General features: G+C 41.7%; 1 long non-coding RNA gene across 1 annotated transcript in view; it reads right to left on the bottom strand.

Moving 5' to 3' along the window:
- Window positions 1-2,257: 2,257 nt before the first annotated feature.
- LOC140702270 (uncharacterized) overlaps window positions 2,258-19,001 on the bottom strand; it is a 67,938-nt gene continuing 51,194 nt past the window's right edge. Inside the window, exon 3 of the long non-coding RNA XR_012081381.2 lies at window positions 2,258-2,399. This is a non-coding gene — a long non-coding RNA (uncharacterized LOC140702270). The remainder of the gene's footprint in view (window positions 2,400-19,001) is intronic.

Here is a 19,001-nt window from a genome sequence, read left to right as displayed (position 1 = left end):
TAAGCTGCTCATAGGTCTCTGTCCCCTCCTGCGATAGCCATTTCTCAAGCAGCCTCACCAATTGGGCCCCCACTTGGGTAAAAGTCTGTTCTGGCTTCTTGGTGAGGGACCTGAATCTTTGTCTCAGCTGCTCTGCATTTATCCCATGTCTGGCAAACACCAGTTTCTTAAACTCTGCAAAATCTTTCATCAGTTCCTCAGGCATCTCGGCATAGACCTCAGCCAGGCTACCACTGATTAAAGATCGCATGATGGTCATCTTCTCAGTTTCCCTCACTGAGAAGTCCACAAACGCTCTTTCCACTAAGGAAAAGAACACCTCAGGACAATCTCCCTTGTGGTACACAGGGAATTTCTTCAGGTCAGCCTTAGACAATTGGCCTCCCTCAGAATCCCTATTGTTATTATTGTTCTGATTCATCAGTTCCAATTTTTTTAATTCAAACGCCATTTTCTCTCTCTGCAATTCCAATTCAATTCTCTGTCTCTCTAATCTTTCTTCTCTTTCCCTTTCCTCCATTTCAAATTGCCTCATCCTCAGTTCATGCTGTTGGACTATGAGTATTTTTCTAAGTTCTGGGTTCTGCTCTCCTGTGCTGTCACCCTGCACTGAGCCAAATTCATCCTCAGAACCTTGGTCAATCTGGGGGTCTTTCACTTCACTCATTTCTGCTACTTGGCTTCGAGTCAAGGGCATAACCCCCCCTCAGAACAGGCTGCTTTAAAAAGTCAAGCCTCAAAATAAAACGACCACTTTTTTCCTTCTTGCCTCAGAACCAGCTCTCCCTAAAGATTGCTGCTGTTCTTCAGCACTAAACTTGCAACAGTATCGAGTCAGAGCCTACCCCCCTCTGCTGGGCCTCTCAGCTGGCAAGCTAGATCACTGTTACTACGCAGTTTTGCCTCAGCTTTTTCCCGCCAAAACTAGGCTGCCTCAGAGCACCTTAATCTAAGTCTCCCCAGTTGGCACGTTCTTCTACTAGCGCACCTCCCCGTGAGGTACACCTAGAAGATTACCTACGCGCCTCAGACTGTCCCTGACTAGACCCCCCTTGCTCTGGGCACACTTGCCAAGGCTTTGCTGGACCACTGGACAACTGGACCAGTCGTATCCCACACGCTGGACACCAATCAATGTGACAAACCCAGACCTACTGGGATATGTCACACAGTTACACTAAGCTGCCACCAACCATTCCCTATAAGAAGTCACACAGACCAGGGATGGATTTTTAAACAATAAAAAGAATAAGGTTTATTTTAAATACACACAGGGAAAAATAAACAATCAGGTGAATAGGTAAAGTAACGTGGCTTATTCTCTCTCATACAAGCATACAGTTTGGTTCACACAGAACCCTTAACTTGAAGCACAGACCCTGAACCTATCAGTTCTGGCTAACCAACAGACACCTGAACCTATCAGGTTGGTACTCTGACACACAGTAGTACCCTGTCTGACACTCAGACTCCCACAACAGCTTCTTCTTCCCAGCTGCTGCTTCGTTACAACCCAGTGTCTCTCAGCATCTCTTCTCTCACCACACAGGCATCACATATTTATACAGTACAGCCCCTCCTCCTGATGTCCCGCCTTCCACTCCCCATAGGATGGAACTTTCCCTCCAAACCCATGACAGACAGGTAACATCAGTGCTGTATGTAACAAACGTCATAAAGCGAAAATTAAAAAAACAATTGAAATGCATTAGAACCCAGTTAATGCATTCCAATGGGCTAAAAACTCACCGTCTAGCGAAGATCCTCCATACGGTGGCCATTTCCACTGCGTGTATAGCGAGGAATCCGTCCCTAAGCACAGCGCGAAGCCATTTTAAGCACCCGGTGGCCATTTTGAAAACCGAACCATCAGCTGTTTTTGATTGCTGTAAAGCGAAAATCAGTTCCCGATGGGAACCGATCATCGCTAAGCGAAATTCCCCCATGTAGACCATCGTTTTGCGATCGCAATTGCGATAAAAAATATTGTCGTAAAGCGGATTCGTCGTAATGCGGGGCAATCGTTAAGAGAGGCACCACTGTACTTGCTTAGGAGTTCAAACAGGGAACCCACAATGCCTAGCTCACTCCCTCACAATGCATGGAGAAATATTATGTTCCCAATTCCTGTGACATCACAAGGCCCCACACCATGACTTCACAAAGACCCACCCAGGCATTGGGCCCCAGGTATAATGAGGGGATGGGGAAGATAATCCCATGACAGCCCCTGACAAACAAGGCAGCACTTCAAAACTATTCCATAAAAATTCTTTTATTGGTTTTGGAAAAGAGGCTCAATGGGTATCCTCAGCAGAGATAACAGCCTGGTTCAGCTCCAGCAGGACGCCTGTCTTCTGGTCCCTCGCATCCCCCTGGGGAAGAGGACGCTTCGGGCCCTACGAGAGAGAGAGAAAAAAACAACAACTAAGGGACAAGCTCGTCCACTGCTGTCAACCAGCTTTAACCCAGGCGTATCCACTGACCAATGTTCTGGCTACTTCGTCCCAAAGTTCCGCCTGCCAACATCTACTGGCTTCCACCAGGAATATCCACCCATTCATCTCTTCCACTCTGCTTCTGAAGCCGGTCTCCGCCAGCTCCCAAATGCTTGGATCACACACACACCCTGGCGACATCCCCATGGAACACCAGCCAGCCCATTCACACACACACACACACACACACACACACACACACACACACACACACACACACACAAGCCCCCTGCCACACACACACCTTCGCTCCACCAGCCATTCACTCACCCGCCCAGGCTTCCATCCACCAAGCTTCTGCCAGCTGGTTTCAGGAGGCTAACGTCCCCGGCTTCATCCGCCAACCTCTGCCAGCCTCCGCCTCGCAGTCTCAGCCAGCTTCCGCAGGGAGATTCCACCAGCTTCTGTCTGCCAACATCCACCGACTTCCCCCTGGTCCATCGCCAACATCAGCCAGCTTTAAGCCACGGATCTCCACCAGCCTCGAGCTGTTAACTTGGAAGCCCACTTAGCAAGTTCATCTGCTTGTCACAAGAGAACTTGCCTTGGGCAGAAGGGCTGGGTCCCCTGCAGCTGCTGCCGCTCTCTCTGCCAGACTGCCCTCTGGCCACTGGCCTCCCTTCTGGTCTCCTGCCCTGCCCAGCAAGCCCCTTTTATCTGCCAGCAGAGAGGTGGGGCTCTGTGAGGTCACAAAGACCCAGGAGAAAATGGGTTGGGTCCCCAAGGCAGCAGCAGCACCCTCAGGATTGGCTGAGTCCTGAAGATGATGTCAACAGTCCCTCTGATTATGTGATTCATCCACAAAAGCTTGCATTTTGCATGATTTTTTTAAATTTATGGCCTATTAATGTATCCCCTGTGACCAACATCTCTGATTGTTAAATCTCCCCATGTTGGCCTTCTGACAGGATTCTAGGCTGGTGCTCCAAAAAAAGTTATCTTCCAGCATTTGCACCAAAAGGAACTTTCCTAAGCCCTGAGCTAGGGAGAAAAATGAAATAAATGAATAAGGATGGGCAGAGTCACGCAATGAAGCCTTTGATGCTTTTTTGCCTCTTTTTGGACATTTTTTTCTTGCCCTTGCCATGAAAAAGATATTATAAGGAGCCCATTAAGAAAACAACCTAAGTGTTTGAAACACATATGAGTATATTAACACCATCCCTGCACTATTAAAGATGCAGCTGTGTTTCAAAGACTCTCCCAGCCTTTGGAACCCCCTCCCACTGGAAGGCAGATTTGCCCCACCAGTAAGTATTTATTTGTTAATACTGCCCACGGGGAGGGGAGAAACAAGCATTTAACCCTTGCAGTGCAGGAGCAATTGTTTTTTTTTTTTCTAAATCAAAACCTCAGCATTCAGGTTTTAATTCCAGTATTGGCACTTTGAAATAAATAAGTTGATTTTGTGTTGCAGTTTGGGCACTCGGGCTCAGAAAGGTTCACCATCACTGAGCTAGGGCATAGCACAAATCCTAGCAAGTCTGGTCTTGAACATGCAGTTACTTGTATTTAGCAAGTATAGACACCTGGGCTTTGTAGTCCCTTAAGACTCATTAAAGCTCAGAGGACTAGGACTCTGTCTAGTAGCAATCATGTGGCCTTGCCTCCCCTTGAAAGCAGGCTCAGCAGAATCACTGTTGAAGAGACTGATGCTCAAGATTTTTAAGATTAAGTTTTTATTGGAAAAATATAGTTTCATAGAAAATTCAGTTTGCAGCAAAGCACGGCATGGATTACATTTCCAAAGATCATTGCAGTTAATGAATAACAAATTTCAGCTGAGTAAAAATAGTTAAAATTTCTAAAAAACCTTCTTCAGGGTAGGCGAAGGGTGTAAGCCTCTCTTCTTTCTGTTGTTCCTACATTCTCACTCCCTTCATCCTAACATAAGGAAAAGAGGTAAAAATGGAACCAAAGCCTCTCTAGATTAAGGAACTCTGCACATGGCAAAATCCCCCAATTTTCTACTTGCTAAACTCCACCCTTCTTCTTCATCCTCCGAGATGTTGACCAATTGTAATTCAGGGGTGGTGAGGTCTCTCTCCATCTCTCTTTCTCATGAGAATGCAGGTGTTGTTTTGTTCTTCCCATCTTCTCCCCAATTTTGATCCTTGCCGTCCCAGGCTCAAAAAACAAAACAAAACAAAACAAAAAAACATCCTTACTGCTTCTTACGGCCTCTTCAGAAAACATTCCCAGTGCTTAAAATCAACCTTACACAGAACCATTTTGAATCCATATTACATTTCTCATGACTACATAAACCATTCAAATTACATGCTTTAAACTACACACTCATGATCATGACACAACTCATTTTTTGCATTTCCCCCTCTGCTACGCTTAGTACATTGTAACTTTCCCTAAAATGTTATCTTTGCTCCCCCCCCCTTTTTTAAAACCTCTCATCTTATTGCCTGTGACTTCCAGAAGCAATTTTCTACTTCAGGTCTACTGTATGTGTGCTCACAGAGAGATGTGTTTTCATAAGAAGGAAATAGTATTGCACAAGACAGGGGGAGGTATGGCGGGGAACAGCAGCTACTTCTTTATGTAAGAGTGGAGCTACACAGAAAGCCACCTTCATTTAGAGATGGGCCTGAACTGAACAGACCATGAACCATGTTGTTGTTGTTGTTGTTGTTGTTGTTGTTGTTGTTCTTCTTCTTCTTCTTCTTCTTCTTCTTCTTCTTCTTCTTCTTCATGTGTGTGTGTGTATGTGTGTGTGTGTGTGTGTGTTTTAATCAGCATGATTTGGGAATCATGTCTTGTGGACACCGGTGAACCATAAACCATCACAAACCACCACTGTGCCAATTCGTGCTGATCTCTAGTATCAATATCTGTGCCAATGCCCACTGAGCTATTTTGTGTTCAGCATCTTTTCAGGGTACAAGGAAGTGAATACAAGCTTCAAATTGGCAGGTTTCTCTACACAGTTTTTCACATTTCCTTTTAATCTGGAAAAAGACAGCATATCAATAATGAATGTTTTACTCTTTATTCATTGGTCGGCTGCCAAAAGTGAGGCGTGCTTTTGCATAGAGACAGCAACATCTCCATTAGCTAAAGGAACAGAACCATTAACCCCATTTGTCCTGTGCTGACCAGCAGAAAACAATGAAAGAAGAGGGGATGAATGGGGGATAGGGAAGAGACTGGCTCTTTTCCAACCCCTTACTCACATTGGAAGCTGTGCTTTGCATTCCAGAATGTCAAAAAGCATCCATTTGCTTCAGTATAGAGGTTGTCCTCATTGGTTACAGTAGAGCCCAAATGAGTAACCTCTCATTCTTCCAGCGGAGGAATGCAATTCAACACCACGTGAAGTATCATAAGATGACCTCTTCTGATCTAGGGCTAGACTCGTTATAAACAATATTTAAAAATTGTCCATTCTCTGCTCTGTACAAGTTGCGTGAACTGGTCAGATTACCAGAAATTTGATTTTACAACATTGATCACAAAGAGGTTATTGGCTTCTTAAGAATAATTCAGTTTTTCTATCTTTTGTCAGTGAGTCTCTGCATATGTGTACTTTGCTTCTCAAAGGAGAAGCAGATTAGAAACATTTGAGATCAAGTGCATAGATCTTGGAGAGAGAAAAAACTACCCAGCCGCAAGGACAGGGGATCACTACACACAAAAGGCCAGCTAATGACACCCATCAACCACAGGAACAGATAATCTCTTCTCCTTAGCACAACAATGCACCCACAACAAGACACACTAATCACCCATCTACAGATAAAGACAAAAGCCTATCTCACAGGCATAAATACTGCACTTCCAAGCCAACTACACCAGAGCACAGAGTGCTGTCCTCTGAAGATGCCGGCCACAGAGACTGGCGAAACGTCAGGAAGAACAACCTTCAGAACACGGCCAAAGAGCCCAAAAAACCCACAACAACCATTAGATCCTGGCCGTGAAAGCCTTTGCCAATATAGAGAAAAAACTCTTTATCTCACAGGTGGAGATGAGGAATCTTTCAGCCAAGGCTTTGTGAATGTTCATTGGAGTGTCCTGTCATCAAAATAAATGACAAAGAGGAATATAAAGCATTCTTTCCACCCACCTCATTTCTGACTCTTCTTTCTTGTACGAGCGCAGTTTCAGGCTGGCCGGCTGGCCATGGAGTTTACCTGCGTGGAGTGGCTAAATGATATTTGGTCCAGATAGATGAATGGAAGGATTTGTTCTCTCCTTTTCTCCCATCAATTTAAGTGTTGCCCCACACAAGGATCTCTCTCATTTGATTTCTCTGCAATTCATCAGTGTCTCCTTGCTGGCTGGCAACTGAATTTGTGACAGGCCTGGCAGGGAATTGCATTTGTCGTGTCTGATCTGCAATGTACCATTCAGAAGTGGAGGCCAGCTTTAGATATCACTGATGCACTGGTACATTTTGAACTTCAAGCACTTATCATGACCCATGGCCACCCCATAGTTGCAAAGTCCCAAACTTGGAAGCAGCTGTCCTGGCCTTTGTTAACAAATGACATGGAGCAGTTTGGTACATTCATTTAGCACCGAATATTTTGTAAAGCCAGGGGGACCCCATGCCTTCACTCACCACCAAGCCACCAAAAATATTTTTCAAAATAACAAGGATAGCTTGAAATAATAAGTTGCTGTTTAGAAAATTAATTTCCCTCCCCCATTTATTTCCCCTCCCTTATCCAAATATTCTGATACTCTATAAGACTTTATTCCACTACATCAGTACTGTATATTACAGTAACCTAAAGGAAAACATGCATGTGCCAGCCACATACATGATGATGATTACTTTTTAAAGGAATTTCAGTTCATGGGAGACAAATTGACTAGTGGATGTTATGATTGCAACCAATTTGGAATGCCCATCTTCCTCATACTCTGTTCATTATCTTCCCAAAATAATCCACGTGCTATGTTCATAAACAGACCTGATTAATAAGCATCTTCTTGTAACTTGACACCAGTTTTCCCATTTTCTCTGAAATGACCCACTCCATTTATTTTGCTTTTTAAAGATAGATTGTGGACCAGTTCATTTTGTTACGTACAGTGATTCCAGGGAGATGCCATCAAGCTTGTTAGTTCTTACAACTCTGCAAGGAATCTTCTATTGTGCCTTTATCCCTGGGAAATGCATAACCTTTTTTTAAAAAAGAATTAACACTGCAACTGTCCACTCCCAAAATCGTAGGATTCTTAACTCTTGATGTTGGTGTATGTGTGGGTGTATGTGTGGGGGTGTCTATCTGTCTGTGTCTGTCTCTCTTTGTATATGTGAGAGAGACAGAGTGTGAGAGAAAGAGAAATGATTACTTTGGCATAAAATTGCATCTGAACACTGTGCACATGGTTACAGTTCATAAGCATACACATTAAAAAATGAAGTGATCCAGAACTCTCCATGCTGCTCCAGAGGCTTTAGACTTGGGCATTCAACCAAGTTCATCATCATTGTTTAATATCTGTAACAATGCCTAAACCTATGAGGCATTGTAGCTACCTAAAAAGAAAGGTGAGAAAATCTCATTATCTTGCGCTCCGATGTGCTTTTTGATGGCTAGGTATGTTCACCTCCAAGGGGTGGCGAGCTTTATGAAGCACCAGAATTCTCTGACTAAAAACCTGAGTCAGAAAAAAAAACCCACCTGTGATTATATACCTATAATCCTCCTTCTATCCTGCTGAATTCTGGGAGTTGCAGTCTACCAATTAAACTTTTCCAAGTCCTTTCACTTTACAGTTCAGTCATATGAGTCAGTGAAAGCAGTTTCCTCCTGGAGGCAAAGGGCCAGGAATGACCTCCCTCTGTTCCTCATTCAGGAGGTAACTGAAATGGCAGTGTTGGCACGGGAAATGAGATCAGGTCCTCCACCATACATACTTAGATCCAGATAGCTGCTTCTTCCTACACCTAAAGAAACTGACCTTCAGCCAAGGTGAAGGCAAGGCTCAGGTGATGATGAAAGAGGGTCTCAGATCAGTATTACAAGCTCGGCATCCCAGAAGAGAAAATACTGTTTCAAACCAAACCTCAAGGAATCGGACCATATCTGGTAATCTGTACATAATCATTTATGGAGTCTCATGTCCCTCTCATGCTATCTTTTTTTAAAAAAAGAAATGGCAGACCTCACCTCACTATTATTTCTTGCTTACTTCTGGTAATTAGATACAAACAAACAAAAATCATGGGTGATGCCATTGAAGAGCATATGGAGAACAATTATGAGAGGAGAGAGGGAGAGAGAGAGCAGTTTCTTGTGGTAACATCAAGAGAGGTCCAACCACCGCCTCCAGCATGGACAAAGCCATGGACACCCTTTCCTTATAGGATCCACTACATTTGCCACATGTTGCCTTCTCCTCATAGAGTTTATTATATTTCCATATGCTGGCCATGCCCCTTTAGGAGCTCTGAAGGGCAAGCACAGATATTTACCAAGAGCTGCATATTGGCTTAGAAAAAAAATCGGAGGTGTATTCTAGTTTAAAAAGCAGTGGTGGCCGAATGAAAATGGAAAAAAATTTGGACGCTCCCTCATCTCTAGATATCACAGAGGTGAATGTGTGCCCAAGACTTATCAGCATCCTCCCATGTCTTAAGGGGCCTTCTGTTCTGTGCTGTTTTCCCCCATCTCAGTCTTTGTTTATATTACAAGTTTGTGCCCAGAAAATGCAGCTTTTTTTTTTGCGAGATTCTAAGTGCAATCGGTCCTCAGCTGATAATTGAATGATGTCTCTCTCCTGCCTGATAAACTGTATATTATGTCACTGAACCCAAATTTCTATTGTATATGTGTCAAAGAGGCTAGTGACCGAAGGGAATGAAAAAGGAAACTGGAAATAAGATAAACTGCTCTTCCCAGAGAAACATGAAAATCCTGTCAGTTACAATATCTCAGCTTCAGGTTTGAGAGATGACAACTTTAAGATTATATTTTCTTCTTCGAATTGAACTGCAGAACTGGAAGGGACCCTATGGGTCATCACATCCAGCCCCTGTCAGGGAGGCATAGTGGGGAATCAAACTTCCAACCTCTGGCTTCAAAGCAACATGCTCATTTTCTCTTTCTCCTTGCCTTTTGCCTCTTGGTGGAATCAAGCATTTGTTGCTTGAGGTTGTCTCCTTAAAACAGCTGGACACTTTGCAAACTTTGCATTTCTCCCTTAGGGGATGGCTGAGAAAATTCTTTGGTTTGCATCTGAGTGCAAATGTAGCAGCTCCTGGATCTGTACACAAACTGAGATGTAATTAAACATGGAAATCCATTTTATTTCTCAAGGCTTGGGACGCAAGGTGCCAAAAAATGAAAAGAAAAGAAAAGGAAGGAAGGAAGGAAAACAATATTTCCCTCCACATATTTTGCAGGAACTAACAAAAAGGGCAGAAATTTGAAATTGCATGCAATAATGCTTATCACTAGGGGGGAAAATCTACGGACGTTTAAATCAATGAAATGTACATATTTGAAAAAGTGTGCCATAAAATACAAAAAAAGGTGTATTTTGAAGAAGTGTGCATGCCTCTTTTTCCCCCCTGCAGATGCCTTTTCTACAAACTAACTAAATCAATAATCACATCAGTATCTGATATGGAACTGGGACGGAACAAACTTGGTAGTGGAAAAATAAGAACCTCTATGAAATTTACTTATATCAACCTCTCTTCCAGGACTGCTTTCCTTCACTGGCTGCTTCACTAAAAATGATAAAGGAGTGAATGCTGAGAAAATTTTAATAAAACAGAAATTGATATTACATTTTGCCTAGTCCTTTTTTGTGATTTATGACAGCTTGTGCAACAGAATGTTTTCTTGAAAGTACCTCAGCAGGAGTGGTCTCTCCCAGTTCCCTGTAGAAGAAATCTTTTGAACCTAGCTATAAATCTTGGATGGAAGTACAAGTATCGGTGGGATAGGAAAGTTTTCTCATTCTTTTCCTCACATATATTTGGAACTCGTATTTGCAGAAGAACTGATGTTGATTGCATGGGGACTGAGCTTTACTTTATTTTATTTTCCCTTTCTCACACAGATTGGATGTCCACCATTTTCTAAATGTACAGGCTTATCCTCTGAAAATATCTCTGGAGCATTAACTTTAAATGCCATTTTGCAAAGTTGAAGAGCGTTGGGATGCCAAAGAAGATAAGTAATAATGTTACACTATCTAAACACTATGTCTGTCCATCTTTTACCCCTCCATGTGCAAAATTCACAGTACTATGAGAAGCAAATCTAATGGCGTCTTTATTTTGAGGAACAAGTTCTTCATCTCTTGGGTCAAGGAAGAAGCATAGGAAAATCAAAAAGACGTACCCTTGTGTGCATTTTGTTGCTAATAACAAAAAACAGTACTAATATATTAACTTACACATCACAAATAAATTAACAGAAAGAAAATTAAGTGCTTCCCCTAGGAAATATGTGAATTTATGTACTAGAAGAAGAGAGAGAACAGGAAGAAGGAAAATACAAAGAAGCTAAGAGAACTGTGCAAGGGTAGGTTTCATTTCAACCAGGGTTGACATAAAGACTTAAGGGAAGAGTCTCGTGTTGGAAGGAACCATGTCAGAGATAGATTAATCTGCCAGGTCCACTGTTTCCCACATTTGGATTTCTTAGAATTTCACTTATTCCCAGGCTTTCCAAATATTGGAAGATTCTTATCCAAGCCATATTGAATGGATTGTCACCCTTCTGCATTGGCCAAATTCGAAAATTCATACAATGGTGAGGGGACTGTTATGTACTTAACTTCCATACAGATGGAAAACCTGCCAGGAATGAAGAGGGGGTAATCCTAATTCAGCAAGATCTAATAAAATCAGATTTATGGCACTTAATATTTTTCTCTGGCAGGATAGGACAGCCCGCTTCACTTTCTCCAGTATCTGGATTTCTGTGATCTTTATCTCCTGTTCATGTAGGCATTTGTGAATGTTGATATTCTTACTACAAACATGTTTTCCTTACCCACCTTTTCCCCCTGCTGATGTACTGGCACAGAGTGTGAAATTTGTGGGGCAGCAAATTGTCACTTAGGTGTGTCAACTATTTATTTCTTTATCTATATTATTTATATGCCGCCTTTCTCCCCACAGAGGACACAAGGTGGCTCACAATAGCTAAAACTACACAACAATTAACAGTTTTAAACCACCATAAATATGTTAGAAGAGTGGTCACCACAGAGAGGATCCACTGACCATTTAACCACACTACTCTTAGTTATCCTGGTGTGGGAACTTCCCTAATGGCTGGGAAAAATCTTCCTGGGTGACCCCGCTCCCAACACTACTGAACATGCTTCATCTTTATGTGCTCTAGGGAGAGACAAAAGCTTTCGGGCTGTTGCTTGTGACTCAAACTAACCCTGCAAAGTAGGAATGCCCAAAACCCAGAAAGCACTAAAAATTCTGAATGCAAAGGACCTTCCTCAGTACCACCAATGCCTTGGGTCTTCAGTGTGATCACACAGCTTGAAAATTTCATTATTTCCAGTGAAGGCGTTGCAGAAAGACATACATGTTCCAAAGCAGTTTCAAAGCTTTCGAAATGATCAAAATAGTGTAAAGCTAATCCAGAATGAAGCGAAAGGCAAACTCATTCAGAGACGAGGCAACTTAGAATGAGACTTCCAGAAAATAATAAAGCCAGCTACCTATGTTTATACTTACAAAGCTGCACCCAGTACGTGTGTAGAGTTTAGCAGAGTAGCGGGCAAAGATTGCATTCTCCCGAGAGATGAACTTAAGCAAGAAGCAGCTTGGCAACAGCGCGCTTGACAAAAGCTTGAGTGGTTCATTGTTCAGCTCCTACTTATATCCCATCAACACCTTCTCTGGATGTTTCAACCCTTTTCACCCAACAGGCTGCATTCCTTCTTAAAGCAGTGCTTTAAACTGGGGCCAGACTGGCATTCATTGAAGCTGCTGTTCTAAAGGGACTTATGTGCTTCTTGTAACCAGCACCAGCCAGTGATCTGACTGCAGAGTTTGGAGTCAGCACTCTTCAAACACTCTCTTCAAAGGCAACCCCATGTAGAACATGTTGCACTAATCAAAACAGGATGTGGCAAAGGCATGTGTCGCGACGGCCAAATCAGACATCTCAAGTAATGGGTGCAGCTGGTGCACCATCTTTAACAGTGCAGATACACTTCTGACCACCACTTGTGCATCTAAACTCAGGACGGAGTCCAGCGCAACAAGCTGAGAGGACTGCAACACATCACTTGAGACCAGCTTAGCTAGCTCAGGCAGGAAAAAAAATGTCCTGCTGTGGGCAGGACATTTTTTGCAACTCTTTCTGCAGTGAAAAGGCTTCTGAGATCAATGGGAAACAACGGAGGGAGCTGGAGGGACAAGGGTGACTCCCATTACAATTTGAATCCAATTCCAAAGGGCACCCATTCTTGAAGAAGCAGGTCTTTCAGCTACACATATTTCCCACAGCAAACTGCGAGTCACATTCTTACATGAAGACTAGGATTTAGACATGAACCTGACTGCACAAGGAGATCTCTCTCCAGATGATTCTTGCAACAGATATTAAGTGGGTGACCTCCTCTCTTTGCCACGTTAACTCTGAGGATGCTGATCTGCTACCAAGATCACTATTTAGGTTCCCAGTTAAGATTTTTGAGGATTGTATGGGCCTGCATGATGTCCTACCGTTTCAGTGGTGTATATAGTTGTATGGTTCTTAGTTACTTTGAAAACTTGTATTATAAAAGCTTTCTTAATACCACCACCGCTATTGATGTGCCCAGTTTGGTTTAGTTGTGATAGTGGCAGGCTGAAACGCGGGAGACCTGGGTTTGCATCCCTGCTTGGCCATGGAGACTTAAATATCTCACTTACCTTAAAAGCTCTTTTAAGTTTTCCATAAGTTGGTTCCAACTTGATGGCACATAACATAACACACTACTGCTGCTGCTACTACTACTAAACCTGTATCTGTTATATAATACCAATCAATATTTTTATAATTTTGACCATGCCTGATGTTCTTCAATAAAAGTAATAGTAATAGTAATAGTAGTAGTAGTAGTAATAGTAATAGTAGTAGTAGTAGTAGTAGTAGTAGTAGTAATAATAATAATAATAATAATAATAATAATAATAATAATAATAATAATAATAATAATAATAATAAGAAGAAGAAGAAGAAGAAGAAGAAGAAGAAGAAGAAGAAGAAGAAGAAGAAGAAGAAGAAGAAGAAGAAGAAGAAGAAGAAGAAGAAGAAGAATTTTATTTATTTATTAAATTTCTATACTGCCCATCAGGCAACCCAGATCACTCTAGGTGGTTTACAAAATACCGTAAAACAAAGCATAGAGGCAAACAATACAAAGCGGAAAATAAAATAAAATAATAAATACAATATCAACACATGAAAATAATATCAAAAGGACATTAAAATAAAAGAAAAAAAGCATGGCAGGAGTTGAACATTAGTGAATTCTGGTTATTTTAGCGCTGTTGTATCAGAGGTCATAAAGTCCGGGAAGGCCTGCCTAAATAGAAATATAGAAATGTTTTTAATAATCGCTTAAAGGTTCCCAGTGGGGGCGCTTGGTGGATGATGATGATGATGATGATGATTGGTGGTGGTGGTGGTGGTGATTATGATGATGGAGTAAAGTGCACACATTTTTCATGCTTCTTCTTTCTCTGTGCTTCTGTGAAATATATGAACACTCATCAGTCAACACAACGCTTTCCAACACAGCTATCAAAACATGGGTGAAGCAAAAGGCAATGACTTGAGCAACGCACATTGACAGCAATTGCAATTCTGGCGCTTTATACCTATCCATAGAACTTCTGTGAGGAGAAACAAATGAGGATCAGGAAACGATGCCACGCACAGGTGCATCTGGCAAAATTTCAAGAGCCACACTTCAAGGGCATGCAGAGGGGGCAGACACAGGTCGCTGGACAGACAGCCTCATAAAGGAGAAGGAAGCTGTTACTTTGGTATTACAAATGAAAAGAACCTCTCTAGTCGTTCTTGTCAGAGAAGCGTGGATTTGTGCTCTCTCTCCCCCCCAACCTCCATGTTTAAATTATTTGCCATGATTTGGAAAGTACATAATGGGCAGCCAACTCTGTTAAAATAAATGATCCAGGGAACAAGATGGTTTGCTTTGTCCTAAGCACCTCACTGAAAGGTAAAAACTGCTTTCTCTCATTCTCATTCCCTCGATATTGGCACTCCTATCCATTTTACAGATAAAACATCCACCTTTAATTGCATAAATAACTCAAATCACAAGGGACTGTTCTTCAGGATATTTTATTCCGTTTGTTTGTTTTCAACATACAGTACAGTGCATAGCATAGGAATTGCTTAGAATGGGCAATTTATCTTTGCAGATTGGGACAGCTGTCTTGTGGAAGTGGTTCTACTTCTGGTGTATATTGACTATGATAAGCGGATGACTGAAAGGGTTAGTAAATGGGATCATTCATGTATCTGGAAAGAGTGTGTTTTTAGGTACATGTATTTTACATGCATTGATATAGAGTAGTCGTCAAGATTTTATGCATTGTACTTCCAGGAAATTTGATTTCTGTTGACTTGGAAAAAAGAATACACGAGCCAAAACTGGCATTTATGTCTGAAATGAGTGCTTAATATAATGTTGATTAATGTGTTGTTTTATCCAGTTGAGTGATGTTTTTGTGGAGAATAAGTGGTGTGATTTGTGTTGACCACTGTCTCTGGCCACACACTTGGGCTCATTACTCTGTTATAGTCTTGCACCTCCCTCCCATCTTAATTAAGGGATTAATATGATTAAACATATTATGCAAAAATGGAGCAGATGGATCTAGCACTGGGCTTTCCTCATTGAAAAGTAGCAAATGTGATACTCCCGGGAACATTGGAGGTGTTATTTACACAGCCGATTAAGACTGACAATATTTTAGATAATGTTAGGGATCTTGCAGCTAAATTAGCTTCTCCTTATTATCTCTCCTCTAGCCCTTGGGGGGATCAGTATTCAATTTGTTAAGGCTTATACAGGCATGGCTGGCAAAGAATCCTTATGGACATGCAAGGTTTGTGATATGTGTCTGCATGTGTGTACGGTTAAGGTGCTAATGCTTAGACAAACTGACAGTGATTCAGTGTTGCTGGAAGTGGTCAGATTTATTTTTACTGAGGGGCATATTTCTTCTTTCTCATCCGTTTACAAAGGGCTACTTGATGAAGGCTGAAATATGTGTTCACCATGGTTAACAACAATAGCAATGAAAGAACGTGTTAGAATCATTCGGATTTTGTGTTGTAAGTGATGGAAGAACAGTCATCACAACATGAAGAAATCTTCACAGTTATTCGTGAAGATGTTAGGAGGGTTATTTTCCTCCATCCTAGCAGCGGGCTTATTGGGATGAAGGGAAAAAAAATACATCAATTAGCCTGTGAGATACAGACACACAGCACCTGACATATACCAGTGAAAATGCTGGGAGGTGTAATAACTTCTAAGTAAAAATGATGTCTCAATATCTGTTGGGAAATCAAGACATTCAAGGGAATCACTTATTAATGGATAACCATGTTTTCTTATGACAGTAACAGCACACAGGCTTGAAACGAGGTTTTGAGGATATGACTGTGTCTTTCCTCCCCACAAGCACACTCATCTGTTTGGCTGGTATTAGCAAGAAACCAGCACTTCCATCACAAACACAGATTGTTGTGTAAAATTAATGCTAGTCCCTTTCTTTATGGGATATAGCTGAGAGTTGTAAACACTTTGGAATCTCTTCTTTTCTCTTCTGTTTTTGTTTAATCCCAGCATCTCTTCGTCAAAAATTTTCCTTCTACAGTGGTGCCTCATTTAACAACGTTAATTCGTTCCAGCGAAATCGCTGTAGAGCGAAAACTTCATAAAGCGAAAATAAAAAACCCATTGAAATGCATTAAAACCCAGTTAATGCATTCCAATGGGCTAAAAACTCACCGTCCAGCGAAGATCCCCCATATGGCGGCCATTTTTGGTGCCTGTATAGCAAGGAATCTGTCCCTAAGCACAGTGGGGAGCCATTTCGAGCACCCAGAGGCCATTTTGAAAACCCAACAATCAGCTGTTTTGGTTGTCGTAATGCGAAGAATTGGTCCCTGAAGCAGGGAACCGATCTTTGCAAAGTGAAAAAAAACAATTTAAAATATTGTTTTGCTATTGCAATTGTGATTGCAAAAACATTGTCGTGAAGCGGATTCGTCGTAATGCGGGGTAATCATTAAGCAGGGCACGACTGTATATCAATGGTCTGAATATCACCATGCATTAAACAAGATAGTGTTTGTGGTGAAAAAATCCAGTAGCTGAAATCCTATTAAGTAAACGGATGTTTGTGCAAATGGATGGTATCATCAGCTGCAGGTGTTTATTGCTGTTTAAAAATTTCCAATTCCATACCTGCTTTCAATACTCCCTCAGGATCCCTTTTGAGCTGGGAGATGCCTTGGGAGCCTTAGGATGAGAGGAGAACCCTTAAAGACCAAAAGTCATCCCTGACATTCCTGATCCTAGTGACAGGACTTTCAGTGGCAATTTTCAGACATTGAAGGCTCCCCCCCCCCAATCCCAAGGCTCCAAAAGGCTTTTCCAGGTCAAAAGAGATTGAGGGAGACCTTTGGAAACTGGGATGTTTGCGGAAGAGAGAAAAAATAATGGATGACACAAGGCTGCAGTTGATGATGTCATAAGCATGCACATTAAATCAATGAATGAATGAATGAATGAATGAATGAATGAATGAATGAATGAATGAATCAATGAATCAATCAATCAATCAATCAATCAATCAATCAATCAATCAATAAGTGCAAATGTCTGCAGTAGAATTTTGACCAGTGAATAGTTGAATTACTCAGTGCTTCAGGGTCTATTTTAGTGCAAGAAAGGGGAAAAAAGAACTAGTGTAAAGTTTGGAACAAAACAGCTGCCATTTTGAGATCTCCAGGACTAATAAATTATGAACCCTTATTAAAGGGGACCATTCCCAACCAAACATTAGAACTCACAATGTCTCAACAAAAGTCGATCATTCTGATAACATATAGCCCATTTTGGGGCTTAAATGTCATTACAGAGTAGGTAGCAATGCCCACTGGCTGTGGTACCCGCAATTTAGCAGGACGGACGGTGAATCCATTTTGAAAACTGTAAGAGATCTATGCAAGCTTCAGGATCTATTTTGGGAAACAGGATTGGCTCCTGTAAATTTCCAACTAAAACCAAGAGTGGATTCATGCGCCTCCATAAAATTTGAGTTAAGAACCTTCACTGTTTACTGTCTATATCAGAAACAAGATATTCCTAAATACCAGTGGAAACCCTCCATTCTCTTGATGCACCCCTGCAATATGTTAATAAACTGTGAAATAACATTCTAAATAATGTGTCATGAAAATTCAGAGAAAAAGAAGCTTCTATGAACTCTTTGTATGAAATCTCAGGTAATGAAATTTTTTAAACAACGGTGTGTGCATGTTTGTGTAAGTGATCTCAATTAATAATGAGGGAACTATTTGTCTCAGAATTTTTGATTACTTCACATGATGGAGGTGTGTTTGTGGAGCACAGCTGGGGAGCATTCTGTTAAACATTTTCCCCTGTCCATGGTGCTGATCGTGTTCACAGAGGCTTCTGGAACAACAATCCGGTCATTAGAAATATAAGATGTTCCCAAATATGTAGAATGGCTGAAGGCAGGGGAGCTTTGAAAGCTTATAGCTGAGCTGTGCCTACCACTGACTTAGCTAAGCACATCGCTTGGTGATCAACATAACCTCTTTGAAAACAGCACAAATACTCACTCTGTTGTATTACTTTCAATTCCAGATTGCTAGTCCCAATTATTTCCTGTAATTAACGATAAGCGCCCACAGCCACATGAATTACTGGAACTAGGAAGGCAAGTGTTCTGTGGTGCTCCAGGAAAAGAACACAAACAAGAGTAACCTACAAATCAAAATAGAAAATTACTCCTTAACTTTTCCTTTAATTTGTCAGACAGTGGAACAAGGAAGGTCAATTATCCCTTTTCTCTCTTTTAGAAATCTGGCCCTGTTTATTGGGTTTCTTCTGTCTACAACCGCCAGCAAGAGCAGCAGAGCTATCTGTTTCAGAGTGACAGCCTCAGTGGCTGGAGGTGCAAATTAGTCCACATAGGACTCTACTTTCCTTGCATTAAAGCGAAGGAAACATTTTCCAGAATTTTTTTTGTGAGAGAAATAGCGGAGATTGTTCTTTTTCCCACTCCCTAGAGTTTTGTGTGAGTATTCAAAGAATGATGTGCCAGATGCCAACCATGTCCCCAAAATAGAACCAAGTTCTGGGGGGATGTTATATGTACCTGTGCATGGAATGCAACCCCCAGAATTCCCCAGCCAGCATCACAATCCCATGAGGTTTACCAAAAGCGTTGTGATCAGTACTGTATGGAAGAGCCCATTGACCAGGCAAATA

This window comes from Pogona vitticeps, chromosome 11, assembly GCF_051106095.1.
Source record: "Pogona vitticeps strain Pit_001003342236 chromosome 11, PviZW2.1, whole genome shotgun sequence".
NCBI classification, from domain to species: domain Eukaryota; kingdom Metazoa; phylum Chordata; class Lepidosauria; order Squamata; family Agamidae; genus Pogona; species Pogona vitticeps.
Note: the sequence above shows the minus strand (reverse complement) of the source record. Positions and strands in the feature narration are given on the sequence as shown.